At 41.8% G+C, this 23,912-nt stretch overlaps 1 protein-coding gene across 5 annotated transcripts in view; it reads left to right on the top strand.

The window, feature by feature from the left end:
- Positions 1 to 23,912, top strand: part of haf (leucine-rich repeat and fibronectin type-III domain-containing protein hattifattener) — a 589,440-nt gene that overhangs the window by 543,225 nt on the left and 22,303 nt on the right. The gene's annotated exons all lie outside the window — the stretch shown is intronic.

Raw genomic sequence — 23,912 nt, forward strand, 5'->3', positions numbered from 1 at the left:
ATGCGATATTAAGAAGGCTGATTCCACGATAGTTGGTGCATTTTGCAGTATCCCCCTTCTTGTGGACTGGGCAAAGAACACTTAGATTCCAACCGTCGGGCATGCTTTCGTCCGCCCATATTTTGCTAAGAAGCTGCTGCATGCGCCTTACCAACTCCTCGCCACCGAACTTGAATAGCTCCGCAGGCAATCCATCAGCGCCCACGGCCTTGTTGTTTTTCAATCTGGTTATTGCTATTCTAACTTCGTCATAATCGGGCGGGGGGACATATATTCCATCATCATCGATTGCGGGATCGGGTTCTTCATCTCTGCGCGGTGAATTGCTGCCTCCATTTAGGAGAGCAGAGAAGTGTTCCCTCCATAATCTAAGCACTCTCTGGACATCAGTTACAAGGTCGCCGTTTTCATTCCTACAGGAGTTTGCCCCGGTCTTAAAACCTTCCGTCTGTCGCCGTATTTTTTGGTAGAATTTTCGGGCGTTATTCCTGGTGGCTAGCAGCTCAAGCTCCTCGCACTCACGCCTTTCTGCTTCTGCTTTTTTCTTCCTGAAAAGGCGTCTCGCTTCCCTTTTCAACTCACGATAGCGTTCACACACTCCTCTTGTCGCGCTCGCTTTTAACGTAGCCCTGTAGGCAGCGTCTTTTCTTTCGGTTGCAACGCGGCATTCTTCATCATACCAGTTGTTTTTTCGTGGCCGCCGGTAACCAATTTTTTCCTCGGCGGCAGTATGAAGTGCTTTGGAGATATGCTCCCACTGCTCCTGTATTCCTTCAGGATGAGTTGTGCCCTCAGAGAGCAGGTGTGAGAGTCGAGTTGCGAAATCATTGGCAGTCTGTTGTGATTGAAGCTTTTCGACGTCTAGCTTTCCTTGTGTTTTTTGTTCCTTGTTTTTAGCCGCGTTGAGGCGGGTGCGTATTTTGGCTGCAACGAGATAATGGTCCGAATCGATGTTAGGTCCTCGGATCGTTCGCACATCTAAAACACTGGAGGCATGCCGTCCGTCTATCACAACGTGATCGATCTGATTGCGAGTATTTCGATCAGGAGACAGCCATGTAGCTTGATGTATCTTTTTATGCATGAACCTCGTGCTTGATATGACCATGTTTCGAGCACCGGCAAAGTCAATCAGCCTCAGTCCGTTAGGAGAAGTTTCATTGTGTAGGCTGAACTTTCCGACTGTAGGGCCAAACACACCTTCTTTGCCCACCCTGGCGTTAAAGTCGCCAAGCACGACTTTTATATCATGACGGGGGCAGCGCTCGTATGTGCGTTCTAATCGTTCATAAAAAGTGTCTTTCACCTCACCGTCTTTCTCCTCTGTCGGCGCATGGGCGCAGATGAATGATATATTAAAAAATTTTGCTTTTATTCGAATAGCGGCGAGACGCTCGTCCACAGGCGTGAACGCCAGCACTTGGCGACAAAGTCTCTCTCCCACCACGAATCCGACGCCGAAACTGCGCTTATTCGCATGGCCACTCCAATATATGTCACAATTTTTGATCTTCTTTCTTCCTTGCTTCGTCCAACGCATTTCTTGGATGGCGGTGATGTCAGATTTTGCTTTGACGAGGACATCAACCAGCCTGGCATCTGCACCAATCCCATTCAGGGAGCGGACGTTCCAGGTGCATGCCCTCAATTCATTGTCCTTCAAACGTTTGCCATGGTCGTCATCAATAGAGAGTGTATTTATCCGAGGCTTGTTATATTTCATTGGAGTATGGTTTTACGTGACGGGTCCCAAGCCCAGCGCACAACCCGCTCAGCGGGGGTGAAAATATTAATTGGCACGTTTATATAGCGAGCCGCTTGCTCCAAGACAGACGCCCGCTTGCAGCCGCACCTAGAGGTGTACAGACGCTGCCGATGAAATCTCCCCCGGCTAGCCCTTAAACCGATTATGTCAGAGTGGCCTAGCCAGGTTGTCGCCTTCTCACATTAGCTCACCGCTAAACGGGTGTTTAGCGGCTACCCAGAGGATACTTGGCCGCAAGCGACCGGCAGTAGTGAGCTGCTTGAACCGCATGCAAAAGAATCGCTCTGGCCATTCCCAGGTGAATGGCGGTCAGAAGCTTTCCCCACTTTCGTGGACTTCTACACACGGCCCCACCCTCCAAACAATTAACACACCAAAACAAAAAACCAACAAAGAAGGTCAAACGACTAACATCACAGATTTCTACCTACCCCAGTCTGCCACACAAATCGATTAGTAAACCACCCTCGGTTCTGAATGAACACACAGCACATACACATAACTAAATATACACAAGCATCAATTTGACAATACCTGCTCATATACCTACGAACTATAAATACAGGACAAACGACAACAACAGATCAGAACGAAAATCGACACTGATGATGGCACAACGCCGAAACCGGTTTGTCTCAAAACCAAATTTACAAGGGATGATGGAAAATCGTTCCAATATACATCATTTATCCACCCTGTCGGAAAATCAACCAAACAAGATAAGTCAATGAAATTGAAGTTAAAGGCAAAGCTAATATAAATTAAATGTTAACAATTCTGTTAATGAAACACAATGTAACTCGTGCGACAACATCGCGAGCTTGCGGTGGCTGGAGGAAGTGGTTCCAAACCTACAAAGACAAGGCACGAACGCGCGGTTTGAGGTGTTGGATAAAGCGTAAGTCTCCACGGTACCAAAAGTTAAGGTATGTATGCCGACACAGGATTGGAAATACTTATTGTATCTCGGCCTACCGAGGATGGTCAGTTCTACATTTTCCAAATAAACAAGCAGGCGGATGATATTTTGTACACGCAACTTGGCAAAATGTCCTTTGGCACAAGCAAAATTTACATGCGACTCAGGAAAAGAATTCCCGAGGATAAAAACCCTAACACGCTAGAGGTGGGCGAAGTCGAAAAGGACCTCAAAAGCCTAAGGCCCCCGACGTCAGCACGAAGATGTTACAAGAGGACCAACCGCCAAATGGTGCTGTGACTCGCACAGAGGAACACCCGGCACAACAGTCACGAGAGGCTGAAGGGGGCCTCGAATACTCTTAACCAAAAGGGCAAGGAGAGGACAACGCCGTCAAGACGAAGGTGCTGGAGGGGGACAAACAGCCCAATGGTGCTGCGAGTCCTACAGATAAACCTCCAACACAGTAAATTGGCGTCGAGCGAACTCCTCCTAACCCTTGAGGAGGGTTCGTTTGACGTGGCGCAGATCCAGGAGCCGTGGCTCTCATCGGGAGGAAAGGTTTCTGGGCTTAGCGCGCGCGGGTTTGGCGTTTACTACGCGCAAACGGAAGGACGGGTGCGAGCTGTAGTAATGGTAAGGAAACAGCTGCATTCATATATGCTGCCTAATTACACCACTGAAGACCCGTAGCGGGGGCCGTTGAGCAAAAAAAATAAGCAGGCATTTATCCTGGCGTCCTGCTACATGGCCCATGCTGCGGAAGTTCCACCGATGGAGGGCAAAAGGCTAGTACCGGAAGAAGGGCGCAAAGGGCGGTTGGTCATATGCGCAGATGCAAATGCGCACCACAATGCGTGGGGAAGAGCAGATAGAGGCGAATCTCTATTTTGTTACATCCTGCAAACCAATTTTAGATAGCCAACAGGGGAAATGTCCCTACATACATTGGTCCAACATCCAGCAATGTTCTGGATATTACATTGAGCTCCGAGCGTGATATATCAAGGTATGATTGGATGGTTCTTGATAGACCATCCTTCTTCGACCATGCGTATATCAGCTTCAGCATCCCCTTAAATAGGGTAGAGAAGGGAGGAACCTTTAGAAACCCTAGGTCAACGAAAAGGACTAAATTCCAGAAACATGTAGAAACAAAATTGGGACAACCCAAAGAGGTTGCCAATGTGGAGGAGAGTCGAATGAATTCCTAACAAGGACGCTTATGACTGCGTACAACAAAGCTTGCCCTCTAAGAAGATTCAGAGGAAAAGCAAAGCCACCATGGTGGAGCAATGAGCTGAGTATTCTAAGAAGACAGGTAAAAAAATGTTTAAGCTCGCAAAGACCGCGTAAAGCGAAGCGTGTCGGGACGAGTACATGGATCTACTGAGGATCTACAAGCGTGAAATAACCAGGGCGAAGAGAAACTCATGGAAAAGTTTCTGTACGGACATAGAGTGCTCCAGCGAAACAGCACGATTGAAAAAAGTCCTAGCAAAGGCAAAAATATTCCAGGGACTAATAAAGAAGAGAACGGGAAATGGTCACATAACAGTGAGTAATCCCTTGAGGTGCATCTCGACACACATTTTCCATCGGGAGATGGTTTATAAGAGCCAACAGACATCACTCACACTTCGATCACGGAGCTAGTAGTGCCGGGCTTGGTGACCGATACCAAGATAGAATGGGCAGTGAAAACGTTTTCTAAATTTCAATCGCCGGACCCAGACGGTATACTCCCGGCCATGCTACAAGTTTCAGGTAGGGCGGTCGTGGAATGGCTTAAAATAATATTCGATAGGGGCATAAGGCTGAATCATGTACCGCACTCTTGGAGAACTGCTCGTGTAGCTTTCCTACCAATGGCGGGGAAGATCGGTCACGTGCATCCCGAAGACTATAGACTCCTTAGATTAACATCATTTCTGCTCAAAACTTTTGAGAGGCTGATAGATGTGTACATAAAGTCCAACATGGATGAAAAGCTGCTCTCCACAACACAGCATGCGTACACCAAAAGCAAGTCGGTAGACACCGCATTGCATAGGGTGGTAATAAGCATAGAGAAATCCCTGGAATATAAGGAGTATGCTCTAGGAGTCTTCTTGGACATTGCCGGGGCTTTCAATAATGTTGCAAAATGGGCGATTATGGATGGTCTTAATTACATTAAAGTACATCCTGCCTTAATCAAATGGATCGGCTGCATGTTAAATTGCAGAAAGATTAGAACACAATGGTGATTGTACGAGGCCATCAAATCAGGGGACAGGGGCACGCCACAGGGAGGGGTGCTATCACCTCTGCTGTGGACGCTGATCATCAACCAACTGCTCAGGCGATTCGATGAGGGACCCGTAAAACTTACGGCTTACGCAGATGACGTTGCAATTGTCATAAGTGTAAAGTGCCTTCCAAAGATTAGTTCTTTGATGGATCGGGCGCATCGGGATATTCATACCTGGGGATGTAACGCCGGGTTGAAAGTCAATGCGGAGAAGACGGATATGGTCTTTGGCTTAGCGTCACCAACAGCCAACTGCATCAACATATTCAAATTAAAAAGCAAAACTTGAATTTTACCTGAATTTTTTATATTGAATTTGAACATGTACCTTATTTATAATTGCCGTAACTAAGTTACATATATATATATAAATATGTACATTGAACCTTTTTATACATTACTATTTGATGTATAGCTATTATATTTAAGACTTATGAATTGCGTTAAATCCATGAATTACATCTATATTTATATCTACCATAGTATAACAGTCCACACTTCGCCGCTCTGGCAACCCCATCCGTGAGTTGACAGATCGAGTTGGTGTGTACATACACATACACATATGATGTGTTTTGACATTGCTTTTTATATTTTACTAATTCGAATTTTTATCCATTCGGTGTGACACGAAAATTTGCAAAATCTTTGTTAAAAAGAATATATATACAATATATTAAAAGAAATAGTTTCACTGCATAATATTATTGAGTTGATTTGGTGAGGTGTGGTAACCGAAAAGAGGCAATTATTGTGTGAAAATCAACATAAGAATCCTCTTTGAACATTGATAACCTTTTCTATGGTACATAACTCTTGGTGCAGAGCAGCGGACAATGTACAAGTGCGCTATGTGTAAAACCTCATCTCACCCCCTTATAAGTTGCTTCAAATTTAAGAAGCTGCCGACCTCTGATCGCAGAAGGTTTGTGAGAGAAAACAATATGTGTTTCAATTGCTTCTCTCAGTCACACATATTGAAAGACTGTTGCAGTGCTCAAACTTGCAATTAATGTCAAGATCGGCACAACTCAGTTCTTCACGAAAACATATCTCAAGTGCCGAAAAGACAACCCTCACAAGCCACGACCACGAATTCCACAGTCTCACCCAGTAATACTCCCGATCAAGCCAATGCCCTGGCTGAAAGCCCTTCATGCTCGAAAACGATTGTGAAATAATTTTACCCACGGCTATTGTACCCGTAGAGCATAGGGGAGAAATTTTCAAACTCAGAGCTCTTGTAGATCAGTGATCTGAACGAACCTTTATCTCTACCAGAGCCCAAGACAGACTCAAACTCCCATTCAAACCCTCTAGATTTGAAATATCGTGGATGGGCGGCAAGGTAGTTCAGACCTCAAACAAATTGTGCTCTCTTTGGCATCCCCCGATTTTAAAACGTGAATAAGTGCAGAGGCAATAGTATTACCCCGGCTAACAAAAATTCTCCCCTCGCTTAAGCTCACTAGCGAGCTTGAAGCAAAATGGGCACACCTCAACTTCGCAGACTCGAACTGTCACTCCCCCTCGCAAATAGATCTCGTCCTAGGCAGTGATGTAGTACCGCAAATCATCCAAAATGGCGTTGAGAAACTTTCCCCCCATCTTCTAGCGCATAAAACCATTTTTGGATGGATTCTGAGCGGTAGAGCCCCTGTGATGGTCAACGCTTTCTGCATGCAAGTTTCAGAAGTGACGAACGAAGATCTTAACTCTCTATTGCGAAAATTCTGGGCATTGGAGGAAGTTCCCACCAAACCCCAAATAACCCCAGATGACGAGTTTTGCGAGAATTTCTACGCAGCCACAACCTCGCGCGATGATAACGGTCGTTATATCGTAAGGCTGCCGTTTAAACCCAGCTTCCCAGAGTCAATCTCATTATCCCACTCTCGGTCTTCAGCTCTAAGCCAGTTTATTGGAATGGAGAGAAGTCTCCAGAAGAAAGGGGATTTAAAGACTCAATATGATAGTGTCTTAGAAGAATACCTCACCCTCGATCATATGGAGGAAACCGGCTCCGATGAACAATTTGACGGAGGTAAATGCGTCTCATTTTATCTTCCACATCACGCAGTTATTAAGCCCGAGAAAAGACATCGAAGGTGCGGGTCGTGTTTAACGCCTCAAAGAAGTCGGCATCTGGACATGCGCTTAACGACTTTCTTTATACCGGCCCTACCCTCCAGCCCGATCTGATGCTTCTGATTCTCAAGTGGCGGACATACCAGTTTGTTTTCAATGGAGACGTAGAAAAAATGTATCGTCAAACTATAATGCACGAAGACGACAGAGACTATCAGAGGATCGTCTTTCGCTCAGTCACATTTGGTGTGAACTGTGCCCCCTACCTCGCCATACGTACTCTTCACCAACTGGCCAAATATGTAGAAGAAACTTTCCCTAAAGCCTTCCCTGTTTTGACGAAAGAAACATATGTAGATGACATTCTCTCTGGCAGCCATGAAATTCTCTCTGCTGAAACATCTCTCTCCCAAGTCATCCAAGCGTTAGCGTCAGCAGGATTTCCATTACGGAAAATAACGGCCAATCATCCCAGTATAATAAAAAACATCAAAGAAGAGGACTTGCTAGAAACCAATCTTTTGGAATTCGAGAAAGCAAGCAACACCAAAACTCTCGGCATACAGTGGAACGCCCTGACCGACACGTTTTCGTATACAGTGGACTCAATACAGCTCTCGTCCGCTAGTACAAAACGACAAATTCTCTCCTCGGTCGCAAAACTTTTTGACCCCGCAGGGTGGCTTACGCCGATTATAATTCAGGCCAAGATTTTACTCCAAGAGCTATGGATAGACGGAATGGCTGGGACGAACCTGTGAAGCCCCTCCGCTTCATTAAATGGACGCAGTTCGCAAAAAATTTACCCAACATCTCAAATATAAAGATACCTCGATGGGTTGACTACATGCCTAACCAGCAGGTTGAATTGCATGGTTTCTGCGATGCGTCAGAAAAGGCATATTGCGCCACTATATATCTGCGAACAACCCACGGTGCCACCACGTCATCTCACCTTCTAGTCGCTAAAGGCAAGGTTGCCCCTCTTCGCACTACCAGTCTTCCAAGACTAGAACTATGTGCAGCTCTACTCCTTGCCCGACTAATCGCCGTCATATAATCCCATCTCTAGCTCTCTCTTAAAAATCTTTACATGTGGTCTGACTCAGAAATTGTGTTAGCATGGCTCGAAAAGCCTCCCCACGCTTGGAAAACTTTCGTATCCAATCGAACAGCTGAAATTATGGATCTCGTCGAAAGCGCCTCCTGGAAGCATGTAGGCAGTCGCGACAATCCAGCAGATATGGGCACTAGAGGATGCAAACCCATGGACTTGGCAAATTCTTCGCTGTGGTGGAATGGCCCTGCGTGGCTGACCCAGCCCCCCGAAGCTTGGCCAAAACCATCTACCCGCAGCATCAACCCGCCTGAAATGCGCCGAGTCGAAGCACTACACTCAGCTGAAGATGGCCCCGATGTATTGGATCGATTTTCCTCTTTTCCTCGCGCCCTCAGGGTCATGGCATATGCCTTTAGGTTCATTAATAATCTCAAGGGCCGAATTTGAGGCATTAAACCCGCTTACCCTCCCTCTTAAAAAGAATATATATACAATATATTAAAAGAAATAATTTCACTGCATAATATTATTGAGTTGATTTGGTGAGGCGTGGTAACCGAAAATAGGCAATTATTGTGTGAAAATCAGCATAAGAATCCTCTTGGAACATTGATAACCTTTTCTATGGTACATAACTCTTGGTGAATCTGGACTATTAAGTTGTAGGTGAAGTGAAGTCCTAAGTGTTAACAGCCTTATTTGCTGGCTGTGAACCAACCTTATATGCAATATCTATACAGCTGCTATAATAGTAGAAATAAAGCATAAGTTAGCTTTGACACAACTTTTACCGAACCCGCTGCAGACAAACTGAACGCGATATTGTCCCGCCCAAGAGCCACCGCCACCAGCTTCAACCGCCACCACCATCACCAGCATAACATCACCAATCCAGCTGTACCCACAGTCACACAGCCACGTCCCAAAAAAAGTAAGGTTACTTGTATTCTCACCCCCCTAAACAGTATGGTCCTTCGAGAGGTACAATGTCCCAAATTGGACCAGGCCTAAGTTAGGAGGGGTGACCTTATAGGAAAAACCTTGCACAAAATATCTAGGAATCATCATAGACTTTAAGCTGTCATGGAAGCTCAACGTGGAGGAGAGGGTCAAGGAGGCCTCAACGGCACTCTATGCATGCAAAAAAATGCTGGGATGTACGTGGGGCTTATCGCCCTCTCTTTCTCATTGGGTTTTTACAGCGATTGTAAGCCCTATTTTATACTATGGAGTTCTTGTTTGGTGGAAAGCCACACAAAAAACAACATACCTCAAAAAATTAGAGGGGGTATGCAGAATATCGATGCTTAGCATTACGGGGCTGAAAACAACCCCGACGGCTGCACTGTATGCCATTCTGCACATTCCACCTGTAGACCTGGTAGCAAAGAACATAGCACTAACAACCGCAACCAGGCTCGGTGCCTCGGGGCACCAATCACAAGACGAATAGACTACCTGATTCGCTTTCTGCGCTTTGAGGGAGATCTTAAGGCCACAATAGAGGTGGACGGTTGGCGCAAGGGTGCGCAAATGGCGGACGAGGCGATACATCTGTACACAGATGGTTCCAAAGTAGTCGAAGGAGTAGGGTCTGCGGTATACTGTGCTGATCTGGAAATAAGCAGATCCTACAGGCTGCCGGATTACTGTAGCAATTCCCAAGCGGAAATATTAGCCGTAACCAAAACAGTAGAAACCCTGGAAGAGAATAGTTTAAGCTGCAACCGTGTTAGCTTTTATATTGACAGTCAAGCAACAATTAAGGCAATAATATCGCATAACACAGCATCTAAATGGATGTTAGAGTGTAAGCAGTCTCTGGAGAGAATCGGGACAGGGAGAAGCATACATCTATATTGGGTCCCAGAGCATATAGGAATAGATGGGAATGAAAAAGCGGACGAATTAGCTAAAAAGGGCGCATCCCTTGAAGCTTGCTCCGTAGACGAGATTAAGCGAAAGCGAGAGGTGCACATGATCGACCAAGCGGGAAAGGGGTGGGTTCAAGCGCGGGGCTGCAAAGTGTCGAATATTATGTGTAGGTCTTAGAACCTTAGACTAACAAAGTTGCTTCTATCATTAAAAAGAGAGGACTGTAGACTCATGATGGTTATTCTGCCTTCTGGCGTCACACGCCTTTAAATTAGGCTTGGTCAGTGATAGCAGATGTAGGAAGTGCGGGTTGGAGGAAGAAACGATCGAGCACGTTCTGTGCTCGTGTCCTGCACTTGCCAGGCTAAGACTCCAGCTATTAAGAGTGCTACGGCTGTCAGATCTAGAAGCAGCAAGTGGCTTAAGTCCTAGGTAGCGTCTAGTAATTGCCAAGAGGACGGAGTTATTTTATAACATATGTCCTGGTTTTTGATAGGGTTTTTCAGTTTGGTCGTTAAAACAAACTTCCGGTAACACTACGGACTCAATCAGTCTATGTGAAGTCCTCATAGACCGGGCAGTTCAACCTAACCTAACCTAGAATATGGCTCAGTAATTTGGAATCCGCGTTATCAAGATGAAATCCTTATATCGTTTGACTTTGTCTCCCTTTTTTCACAAATATTCCCACTCAACTAGCGATACGTACAATTTGCAACAATGGCAAACTTTTGAAAAACGCACGTCCCTCACGAGAACACAATTTCTAAAATTGCTTGAGTTCTACTTAAGAGATAATAATTACTTCGTTTATGATGGCATTTTTTATTAGCAAATATACGGTATGCCGATGGGAAAATCACTTTCGCCCACTGTGGCAGACATCGTACTTGACAAAATTATTAACGACAGCTTGGCAGAATTGAAATCCAAGGACATATATATCAAACACATAAATAAATATGTCGATGACCTATTAGCAATTGCTAGAATACAGGACGTGGAAGAAATATTAAAAACTTTGAATCCTCAACAAAATAAAATCCAGTTCACTACGGAAAGAGAAAAAGACGCGAAAATATCCTTCCTAGATTTTGAAATTATAAGAAAAATCGAATAATTATAACGAACTGGTAAGCAAAATCAATAGCATCGTATAGAATGATAAATTATCAATCGAATCGTCCCTGGGCCCAAAAGAAAAACACTGCAATAAACCTAATTGAAAAAATTTTCAAACTCAGCAGTCAGTAGTTCATGAATGATAACAGGCGAAAAATAAAAAACATACTCAATAAAAATGGGTACCCTAATACAGTATCAGGGATGCTTATTAAAACAATAATAAACAAAATTAAAAACAAGTAAGGAAGGCTAAGTTCGGGTGTAACCGAACATAACATACTCAGTTGAGAGCTATGGAGACAAAATAAGGAAAATCAATCTGGGGTAACCCTGGAATGTGGTTGTATAACATGTGTATCAAATGAAAGGTATTAAAGAGTATTTTAAGAGAGAATAGGCCATAGTTCTATGGATGAACGCCATTTAGGGATATCGCCATAAAGGTAGACCAGGGATGACTCTAGAATTTGTTTGTACGATATGGGTATCAAATGAAAGGTGTTACTGAGCATTTTAAGAGGGAGTGGGCCTTAGGTCTATCGGTGGACGCCTTTTCGAGATGTCCCCATTAAGGTGGACCAGGGGTGATTCTATAATGTGTTTGTACGATATGGGTATCAAATGAAAGCTGTTAATGAGTATTTTGAAAAGAAGTGATCCTTAGTTCCATAGGTGGACGCCGTTTCGAGATATCGCCATAAAGGTGGACCAGGGGTGTCTCTAGAATGTGTTTGTACGATATGGGAATCAAATGAAAGGTGTTACTGAGCATTTTAAGAGGGAGTGGGCATTACGTCTATAGGTGGACGCCTTTTCGAGATATCGTCATTAGGGTGGGCCAGGGGTGACTCTAGAATGTGTTTGTACGATATGTGCATCAAACGAAAGGTGTTACTGAGCATTTTAAGAGGGAGTGGGCATTAGGTCTATAGGTGGACGCCTTTTCGAGATATCGTCATTAGGGTGGGCCAGGGGTGACTCTAGAATGTGTTTGTACGATATGTGCATCAAACGAAAGGTGTTACTGAGCATTTTAAGAGGGAGTGGGCATTAGGTCTATAGGTGGACGCCCTTTCGAGATATTGCCATTAGGGTGGGCCAGGGGTGTCTCTAGAATGTGTTTGTACGATATGGGAATCAAATGAAAGGTGTTACTAAGCATTTTAAGAGGGAGTGGGCATTAGGTCTATAGGTGGACGCCTTTTCGAGATATCGCCATTAGGGTGGGCCAGGGGTGACTCTAGAATGTTTGTACGATATGGGTATCAAACGAAAGGTGTTACTGAGCATTTTAAGAGGGAGAGGGCATTAGGTCTATAGGTGGACGCCTTTTCGAGATATCGCCATTAGGGTGGGCCAGGTGTGACTCTAGAATTTCTTTGTACGATATGGGTATCAAATGAAAGGTGGTAAGGAGTATTTTAAAAGGGAGTAATCCTTAGTTCTATAGGTGGACGCCTTTTCGAGATATCGCCATAAAGGTGGACCAAGGGTGACTCTAGAATGTTTGTACGATATGGGTATCAAACGAAAGGTGTTACTGAGCATTTTAAGAGGGAGTGGGCATTAGGTCTATAGGTGGACGCCTTTTCGAGATATCGCCATTAGGGTGGGCCAGGGTGACTCTAGAATGTGTTTGTACGATATGGGTATCAAATGAAAGGTGGTAATGAGTATTTTAAAAGGGAGTAATCCTTAGTTCTATAGGTGGACGCCTTTTCGAGATATCGCCATAAAGCTGGACCAAGGGTGACTCTAGAATGTTTGTACGGTATGGGTATCAAACGAAAGGTGTTACTGAGCATTTTAAGAGGGAGTGGGCATTAGGTCTATAGGTGGACGCCTTTTCGAGATATCGCCATTAGGGTGGGCCAGGGTGACTCTAGAATGTGTTTGTACGATATGGGTATCAAATGAAAGGTGGTAATGAGTATTTTAAAAGGGAGTAATCCTTAGTTCTATAGGTGGACGCCTTTTCGAGATATCGCCATTAGGGTGGGCCAGGTGTGACTCTAGAATGTTTGTACGATATGGGTATCAAATGAAAGGTGTTACTGAGCATTTTAAGAGGGAGTGGGCATTAGGTCTATAGGTGGACGCCTTTTCGAGATATCGCCATTAGGGTGGGACAGGGGTGACTCTAGAATGTTTGTATGATATGGGTATCAAACGAAAGGTGTTACTGAGCATTTTAAGAGGGAGTGTACATTAGGTCTATAGGTGGACGCCTTTTCGAGATATCGCCATTAGGGTGGGCCAGGGGTGACTCTAGAATGTTTGTACGATATGGGTATCAAACGAAAGGTGTTACTGAGCATTTTAAGAGGGAGTGGACATTAGGTCTATAGGTGGACGCCTTTTCGAGATATCGCCATTAGGGTGGGCCAGGGTGACTCTAGAATGTGTTTGTACGATATGGGTATCAAATGAAAGGTGGTAATGAGTATTTTAAAAGGGAGTAATCCTTAGTTCTATAGGTGGACGCCTTTTCGAAATATCGCCATTAGGGTGGGCCAGGTGTGACTCTAGAATGTTTGTACGATATGGGTATCAAACGAAAGCTGTTACTGAGCATTTTAAGAGGGAGTGGGCATTAGGTCTATAGGTGGACGCCTTTTCGAGATATTGCCATTAGGGTGGGCCAGGGGTGACTCTAGAATGTTTGTACGATATGGGTATCAAACGAAAGGTGTTACTGAGCATTTTAAGAGGGAGTGGACACTAGGTCTATAGGTGGACGCCTTTTCGAGATATCGCCATTAGGGTGGGCCAGGGGTTACTCTAGAATGTTTGTACGATATGGGTATCAAACGAAAGGTGTTACTGGGCATTTTAAGAGAGAGAGGGCATTAGTTCTATAGGTGGACGCCTTTTCGAGATATCGCCATTAGGGTGGGACAGGGGTGACTCTGGTATGTTTTTGTACGATATGGATATCAAATTAAAGGTATTAATGAGGGTTTTAAAAGCGAGTGGCCCTTAGATGTATATGTGAAGGCGTTCTCGTGATATCCACCAAAATGTGGACCAGGTGATCCAGAAAATCATCTGTCGGGTACTGCTAATTTATTTATATATGCAATACCACTAACAGTATTCCTGCCAAGATTCCAAGGGCTGTTGATTTCGCCTTGTAGAACTTTTTCATTTTCTTCTACTTAATATGGTAGGTGTCACACCCATTTTACAAAGATTTTTCCAAAGTTATATTTTGCGTCAACAAACCAATCCAGTTACCATGTTTCATCCCTTTTTTCGTATTTGGTATAGAATTATGGCATTTTTTTCATTTTTCGTAATTTTCGATATCGATAAAGTGGGCGTGGTTATGGTCAGATTTCGCCCATTTTTTATACCAAGAAAAAGTGAGCTCAGGTAAGTACGTGGGCTAAGTTTAGTAAAGATATATCGGATTTTGCTCAAGTTATTGTGTTAATGGCCGAGCGGAAGGACAGACGGTGGACTGTGTATAAAAACTGGGCGTGGCTTCCACAGATTTCGCCCATTTTCACAGAGAACAGTTACCGTCATAGAATCTATGCTCCTACCAAATTTGAGAAGGATTGGTAAATTTTTGTTCGACTTATGGCAATAAAAGTATTCTAGACAAACTAAATGAAAATGGGCGGAGCCACGCCCATTTTGAAATTTTCTTTTATTTTTGTATTTTGTTGCATCATATCATTACTGGAGTTGAATTTTGACTTAATTTACTTATATACAGTAAAGATATTAAATTTGTTGTTAAAATTTGAATTTAAAAAAATTTTTTTTTAAAAAGTGGGCGTGTTCTTAATCCAATTTTGCTAATTTTTATTTAGCACATATAGAGTAATAGTAGTAACGTTCCTGCCAAATTTCATCATGATATCTTCAACGACTGCCAAATTACAGCTTGCAAAACTTTTAAATTACCTTCTTGTAAAAGTGGGCGGGGCCACGCCCATTGTCCAAAATCTTACTAATTTTCTATTCTGCGTCATAACGTCAACCCATCTACCAAGTTTCGTCGCTTTATCTGTCTTTTGTAATGAGTTATCGCACTTTTTCGGTTTTTCGAAATTTTCGATATCGAAAAAGTGGGCGTGGTTATAGTCCGATATCGTTCATTTTAAATAGCGATCTGAGATGAGTGCTCAGGAACCTACATACCAAATTTCATCAAGATACCTCAAAATTTACTCAAGTTATCGTGTTAACGGACGGACGGACGGACGGACGGACATGGCTCAATCAAATTTTTTTTCGATCCTGATTATTTTGATATATGGAAGTCTATATCTATCTCGATTCCTTTATATATGTACAACCAACCGTTATCCAATCAAACTTAATATACTCTGTGAGCTCTGCTCAACTGAGTATAATTATAATAGAAATGCAGCCACAAACAACGAACAAGAAAGGACAATATACAAGTACATACCAGGCTTAACGGACAACAAAACAATGAACAAATTAATGGACAACAATAATACATGCTTTGCCTACATATAATAAAATATTCACAAGAATAAAAGACAAAGTAGAGAAGAAACAACAACGTAACGTCATATACGAAATCAAGTGCAATGGGAATGTTAAAGAAACGTGCAACAAAATATACATTGGCACAACAAAGAGAGCTTTGGGGCTCAGAATCACGGAGCACAGAGCAGATGGCAAAAATGGAAAAATATCAACTGCGCTTTCTTAACACTTAACAAATAAACAACTCTCAGCTGATTTCGAAAATGTAAAAATTTTAGATGTAGAAGAAAGAGAAAAAACAAGACTGACACTGAAAGGCCTTCGAATACAACAAATATTCAAAAACGTTGTCAATGTTAAGGACGATGTGGACAATATCAACTGTGCTTACGCCACGGCGATTAATGAAAACATATAATAGGGGGACTAATTAAAGCATATAAATTTATAAGGTGTAAAATTATATCCATTTACGCACGCCGTTATATGAACGCCCTAGTAATATTCTTGATAAACTAAATTGTCGATCGGCTGTATTATTGCCAAAAAAATTTTTGTTTTGTTATACAAATTAAAAAATGCCAAGATTAAGTGAAAAATCAAAACTGAAACATCTATGCTACGAAATTCTAGTAAATAACTTGCTGATGTCGGAGATTTCTAATGAAAAAGACGGCAATTATGTTTGCAAGGTTGCATTCCTTTGAGTTTACCGCGTTTACACCATGAAATGTGCGCGTAAATTTATACAAATTGTGTAAATGATTTTTCATACAAAATTTGACAGTTCGTTTACGCACTAGATAAATTTTTACGTTTACACACTTTGTAAGGCATTTATAAGGTTAAATGAGGCCCCCTAATAATAAGTGTTGTCAAAGCACCAGGTGAGCGAGGCTGTTTGTAGTTTTGACGTTTATCGCTTAGTTGACACACTTGGTATTGTATACAAAAAATTATCATTGGCGGCCACCGTGGTGTGATGGTAGGTAGCGTGCTCCGCCTACCACACCGTGTGCTCTGGGTTCACACCCCGGGCGAAGCAACATCAAAATTTTAGAAATAAAGTTTTTCAATTGGAAGAAAATTTTTCTAAGCGGGGTCGCCCCTCTGCAGTGTTTGGCAAGCGCTCCGTGTGTATTTCTGCTCTCAGCTTCAATATTAGATACTGCGTTTTCACTATATTCTACAGCAAGTAAGGAAAGCTAAGTTCGGGTGTAACCGAACATTACATACTCAGCTGAGAGCTTTGGAGACAAAATAAGGGATAATTACCATGTAGGAAAATTAACCTAGGGTAACCCTGGAATGTGTTTTTATGACATTGGCATCAAATGGAATGTATTAAAGGGTATTTTAAAAGGAAGAGGGCCATAGTTTTATATTATTTCGGGATATCTCCGTAAATGTGGACCAGGGATGACTGTAGAATGTGTTTGTACGATAAGGGTATCAAATGAAAGGTGGTAATGAGTATTCTAAAAGGGAGTGATCCTTAGTTCTATAGGTGGACGCCTTTTCGAGATATCGCCATAAAGGTGGACCAGGGGTGACTCCATAATGTGTTTGTACGATATGGGTATCAAATTAAAGGTATTAATGATTTATTTGTATATTTGTATATATAATACCACGAACAGTATTCCTGCCAAAATTCCAAGGGCTTTTGATTTCCCCTGCAGAACTTTTTTATTTTCTTCTAGTTAATATGGTAGGTGTCACACCCATTTTACAAAGTTTTTTCTAAGGTAATATTGTGCGTCAATAAACCAATCCAATTACCATGCTTCATCCCTTTTTTCATATTTGGTATAGAATTATGGCATTCTTTTTTCATTTTTCGTTATTTTCGATATCAAAGAAGTGGGCGTGGTCGAAGTCGGATTTCGACAATTTTTCTTACTAAGATAACGTGAGTTCAGATAAGTTTAGTAAAGATATATGGATTTTTGTTTAAGTTATCGTGTTAATGGCTGAGCGGAAGATCGACTGTGTATAAAACTAGGCGTTCCTTCAACCGACTTCGCCCATTTTCACAGAAAACAGTTATCGCCATAAAAGCTATGCCCCTACCAAAATTCACAAGGATTGGTGAATTTTTGTTCGACTTATGGCATTAAAAGTATTCTAGACAAATTAAATGAAAAAGGGTGGACATTTTCTGTTATTTTTGTATTTTGTTGCACCATATCATTACTTGAGTTGAATATTGACATAATTTACTTATATACTGTAAAGATATTTAAATTTTTGTTAAAATTTGACTTTTAAAATTTTATTTTTTTTTAAGTGGGCTTGTTCGTCATCCGAGCTAATTTTTATTTAGCATACATATAGTAATAGTAGTAACGTTCCTGCCAAATTTCATAATGATATCTTCAACGACACCAAATTACAGCTTGCAAAACTTTTAAATTATCTTCTTTTAAAAGCGGTCGGTGCCACGCCCATTGTCCAAAATTTTACTAATCTTCTATTCTGCGTCATAAGGTCGACCCACCTACCAAGTTTCATCGCTTTATCCGTCTTTGGTAATGAATTATCGAACTTTTTCGGTTTTTCGAAATTTTCGATATCGAAAATGTGGGCGGGGTTATATCCGATTTCGTTCATTTTAAATAGCGGTCTGGTATGAGTGCCCAGGAGCCTACACACCAAATTTCATCAAGTTATCTCAAAATTTACTCAAGTTATCGTGTTAACGGACAGACGGACGGACATGGCTAATTTTTTTTTTCGCCCAGATCATTTTTATATACAGAAGTCTATATGTATCTATCTCGATTAGTTTATGCCGTTACGGATTAACGTTATACGAACAAAATTAATATACTATGTGAGCTCTGCGCAGCTGAGTATAATTAGTTCACTATTTACTGCAATTTTAATATCGTTAAGCTTCGTGCTTTCATCACTATGTCTGAACTCAAGACGTTTTGACTTGAACTCAAGTTGTTACGCCTTTATTAGTGATTAAATGGCCAAAGTATGAGAAAGCATGATGAATTGAAATGCAAAGCCATGGAAAAATTTACCTCGCTGCAACCATTAATTTTGGTTATAGGCAAAAGAATTTTCAAGATTAGGTAGTTATTGTATTGTTTTTGACAGTGTACTTTATAAAGTACCAACATTTCTAAGAGCGCTTGACACTTTGTTTAAATTATTTCGTGTATTAAACCTTAAATACCCAATAGAAGATAAATGGTTGTACTCACTCACAAAAGTGAACATTTTTATGTTTGTTCTACGAATAGAAAATTTGTGTAATATTTGAAACTTTGGTTTTTGTGATTTCTGTCATAAACAATGAATAATTGGGATATTTACGTCAGGCTGCTTCTCAAGGTATCTGTTTAACCACATAAATTGATAACCTGACAAGCTCGCTTACTTGAACAGCCGTAACACCGTGAAAAAAATTACAGTGCGTAAAGAAACCCCTTATTATATTATTTTCTTTTATAAAAGTTAAGTTCTGTGCCTTATTTGTTATATGCGTGTATGTAAATATATCTTACATGCGATTTTTATTATAAGTAAAAGAAAAACTATTTTTGTAACTATAAATGAATGAATTAAATAAATTTCAAAAACCAAAAAGCAAGTGTTCTATTTTAACATGGAAGACATGTTAATTTAACATGACAAATCGTGTTAATTTAAACAGAATGATAGTTTTAATTTAACGTGACACATCGTGTTAATTCGACAGGGAATATAGTGTTAAACTAACATTAAAGGTAGTGTTGATTTAACATGAGTTACTGTTAACAAAGGATAGTGTTGGTTTACCACGGGTTCATGTTATCTCAACCACGGTATTCATGTCATTGTTTGCCTGGAATTGAGTATTCATGTCAATTCATCATGACTTCATGTTTGACTCTTAGAGTACGCTTACACAGCCACCGGTTTTGATCGCCCGATGCCGGTCGCAATCGTCCGATAAAAATGAACACATGTATTTAGATGAGCGTGTGTACATTTCAACCGATCGTTTTTCACTGCCGATAAATTCGCGCTTGTTCTATTTTATCGTCCGATAAATTGCATGCATTTACTGTGAAAAATTAGTTATTTGTGCGGTGGACTGAAAAAGTGATTATTCGTGTACAAAACAGGCGCCCTTTATGGGATAAGCACATAAAAGCATAAACGCAAGCGTATTTTTCCGAAAAAGTAAAATGTAAGAAAAAAACTGCCGGCCGATAATCAGTTGCAATTTCAACACCAGCCCGGCCGATTTCACCAGCTGATTGCAATTTTTCGGTTTATCGGTAAGCGTACCCTTTTATTTCGATCTGTGCGGCACCTAACGGATTTTTTCCGCTTTTGTTGCAATGTCTCGGTGTCTTAACTATATGTTAAGTTTCACGTTTGTAGCTCAATGAGAAGTTACTTAAAACCCAATCTCAAAATTCCAATTTCTTATCTAATTACTTGAAACCCTGCCCCACCTAACAGAATTTGTGTACATTTCAACCGATCGTTTTTCACTGCCGATAAATTCGCGCTTGTTCTATTTTATCGTCCGATAAATTGCATGCATTTATTGTGAAAAATTAATTATTTGTGCGGTGGACTGAAAAAGTGATTATTCGTGTACAAAACAGGCGCCCTTTATGGGATAAGCACATAAAAGCATAAACGCAAGCGTATTTTTGCGAAAAAGTAAAATGTAAGAAAAAAGCTGCCGGCCGATAATCGGTTGCAATTTCAACACCAGCCCGGCCGATTTCACCAGCTGATTGCAATTTTTCGGTTTATCGGTAAGCGTACCCTTATCCAATTATTTCGATCTGTGCGGCACCTAACGGATTTTTTCCGCTTTTGTTGCAATGTCTCGGTGTCTTAACTATATGTTAAGTTTCACGTTTGTAGCTCAATGAGAAGTTACTTAAAACCCAATCTCAAAATTCCAATTTCTTATCTAATTACTTGAAACCCTGCCCCACCTAACAGAATTTTTTCTACTTTTCTTGCATTGTCTCGGTGTCTTAACCTATCTGTGAAATTTCACGTTTGAAGCTCAATGAGAAGCTACTTAAAAATATATATCAAAATTCTAAATTTTTCGTTATCACCTGTATTTAATTAGCGAGACATGCTCATATTGCTTTACACAATTGTTTTGTTATTGATATTAGAGAAAAATTGCAAAGTTTACAAACGACGATGATTACTAGGACATATTTCTGAATATCACTTCTTCATCAGCTAGCTTCTCGGGAACTAAGTATTGAACTCGAATCTCCAACATTCATACTAGTGTAAAGACAGATGCCTTTAACCACTCAACCATATGAATGCCCCGCTGCTCGCTTTGCAAATGGTCTCTAAGTATTGCCTTTTTGTTGCTATTCCTTTTATTCACCATTTAGGTACATACTAATTCTGGATGCTATTTAATCCTAATTGTGTGAAATGTTTTAGGCGCGCTTAAGGGCTTAGTAACAATGGATTTTTACAATACACCTGTTAGTAAATAAAAGCACAACAACAAAAACATTGAAGCAAGCTACACTTGTTACGTTGTTGAAGTTGATGAACGCACTTTTCATCCTGATGTGGAAGGGTCGGCGACTAAAATGGAGGAGAAGATAGAGACTCCGAATCCATTGGCAAGTGTACATAGACACTAACGCGATACTAGCTGTGCTGAAGCAAATGTCGTCACAAATATCAGCCGATATGTCAGAAATATAACACCTCAATTGGAAGAACAGAAGACATATATGACATTACAAGTGGAATCACAGGGGACATGAAAAGAAGCACGTTTTTCAGAAATTTCGTCACAAATAGCATCCAGTATTGAAGCACAGGAGGCACGTATATCCGAAATATCGGCACAAATTTCAGCGCAGATATCATCTCAGATCTCTACACAACTTGAGGAGCAGGAAATCCGTATATCGTCTAAGCTGGAAGCGTGCATGGAAGAGAAACTAACCCAGTTTCATGAAGGCCGACAGGAAAAAATCGAGGCCGAGGTAAATAGTTTAAGAGGTCGTATACAGGAGCTGCAACTAAATCGCCTAGCTGTTTCAGCATGCAATCCGAGTGCAAAAACTCCATCTTTTGACGGCTCTGCTCCTTTCCAGGTATTTAAGCTTCAATTTGAAACTACGTCAGCAGTGAACAACTGGAATGCTGAAGATAAAGTTCCTGCACTGTTCGTGGCATTGAAAGGGCCTGCAGCTGAAATCTTACAGACTACTACAGAGTACGAGCGGAACAGTTATGAAGCATTTATGGCCGCTGTCAAGAGACGTTACGGAAGCGAACATAGGAAACAAATATACCAAATTAAGTTGCAAAACCGCTAGCAGAAAGCGAATGAGACCTTGCAGGAGTTTGCGTCAGATGTCAAAAGGGTGGCCCATCTAGCAAATGCGGACGCACCCGTGACATACACCGAGAGGGTTAAAATCCAGAGCTTTATAAATGGCATACGGGCGTGGAAACGAAGCGAGCTACATACGCAAACCCAAAGCCAACATTTGCTGAAACGGTATCCCATGCACTGATTCAGGAAACAGCGTCACTTTTGAGTAAGCCCGCATACAAAGCTCATCGTGTGGAAGGGGAAAGGCCAGCTTGGGTAGACACAATTTTGAAAGCACTGAAGGGATCCCAAATGAAAAATGACGGAGTTATGAAATGTTTCAAGTGCGGCAACCCAGATCACATTGCACGTCAATGCAGCATCGGTCCTAATAGTTCCAACAATGTGGGTGGCCGTAAACGCAGAGCTGAAGGAGATGAGCAAATCTCCAAATCCACTCAATCGTTAAACTAAAGCGAGTCAGTCGCAAGGGGCGACAGCTGGCTCCCGCAATTGAATGCCCCATAATCTCTATCTCGCAGACTGGAAGAAGGTCAAGCAATCTTACTATCGGAGGGCATGTGGATGGAAAGGAACATTTACTGACTGTAGATACGGGTGCATCTCCTTCCATCATTCGATCAGATCTAGTCAACAAGAAGATAAAACCATTGCATGGAGCAAAATTGCGTACAGCTACTGGAGATGACACCCAGGTTCTAAGAGAAGTAGCATGTGAAGCCGCAATTGGGAACGTCGTGGTAATACACAATTTTATAGTGAAATCATAATTGAAGTGAACTTCTTAATCGACCAAGGCCTCCAGATCGACATGCAAAGCAAGACGATGCGATATAAGAACATGGATGTGCCGCTTAGTTTCGGCTACGAGAAAGGCTACAGCAGTAAACGAGTGCTGGTGGAGGAGAATCAGCAAATTTTTGGGACAAACAAATTGTGGGTTGTCGAAGCAGCAAACAAATCTACACCGAATGTACTTGTAGGAATCACCACTCAAACTGACCAGAGGAACTACATTGGGAAGATGCTAAGAGGCTGAAATAGTATTCAATTGTGAACAACTCCAGAAGCATATTTCAACTAGCAAATGACATCAGGGCATGGATGGAGGGGCTATAGGAAGACTATCAGATTAAGGCAAAACAACTGCTCTTAAAGTACACCAAATTATTTGAATAGAAATGGTTCCAAACCAGGCCGCACCAACGTTGTAAGCATCAAATTGGCACTGGAGATGCGAAGCCGATCCACCAAGCTACTCGTAGTGTTTCACTGGCGAAGCGGGAAGTTATCAGTCAAAACATACAAGAAATGAGCGACAGCGGCGTCATCGAACCACCAGCTAGTCCATGGAGCTCACCGGTCATACTTGTGAAGAAGAAGGATGGAAAAATTAGATTTTGCGTGGACTACCGCAAGTTGAAGACGTCACGAAAAGGGATAGCTACCCATTGCCAAGAAAAGACGATACTCTGGACTCACTATCTGGTACGAAATGATTTTCCACAATGGACTTGAAAGCGGCTACTGGCAAGTGGAGTTGAAGGAGAAAGACGAAGAGAAAGCAGCCTTCAGTGTCGGAGATGGTCTTTGGCAATTTACAGTGATGTCTTTTGGATTTTGTAATGCACCAGCTACTTTTGAGAGACTCATGGATCAGGTATTGAGAGGACTACATTGGAAAACGTGCTTGGTGTACCTGGACGACATCATCGTATTGGGAAAGAACTTTGATGAACATCTTAAGAACTTGAAAGAAGTTTTCCAGAGAATAGCTGGCGCTGGTCTGAAACTAAGTCCCACGAAGTTTTCGCTGTTTAAGGAGGAATTAAGTTATTTGGGTCACAAGGTAACTACAGGGGGCATCTGCACTGCGAATGTAAAGATAGAAGCTGTAAAGGATTGGCCAAGACCACAGAACCTGCATGAATTGAGAGCATTCCTTGGGGTGTGCACATATTACAG

Source organism: Eurosta solidaginis, chromosome 2, assembly GCF_040869045.1.
Source record: "Eurosta solidaginis isolate ZX-2024a chromosome 2, ASM4086904v1, whole genome shotgun sequence".
Taxonomy (NCBI): domain Eukaryota; kingdom Metazoa; phylum Arthropoda; class Insecta; order Diptera; family Tephritidae; genus Eurosta; species Eurosta solidaginis.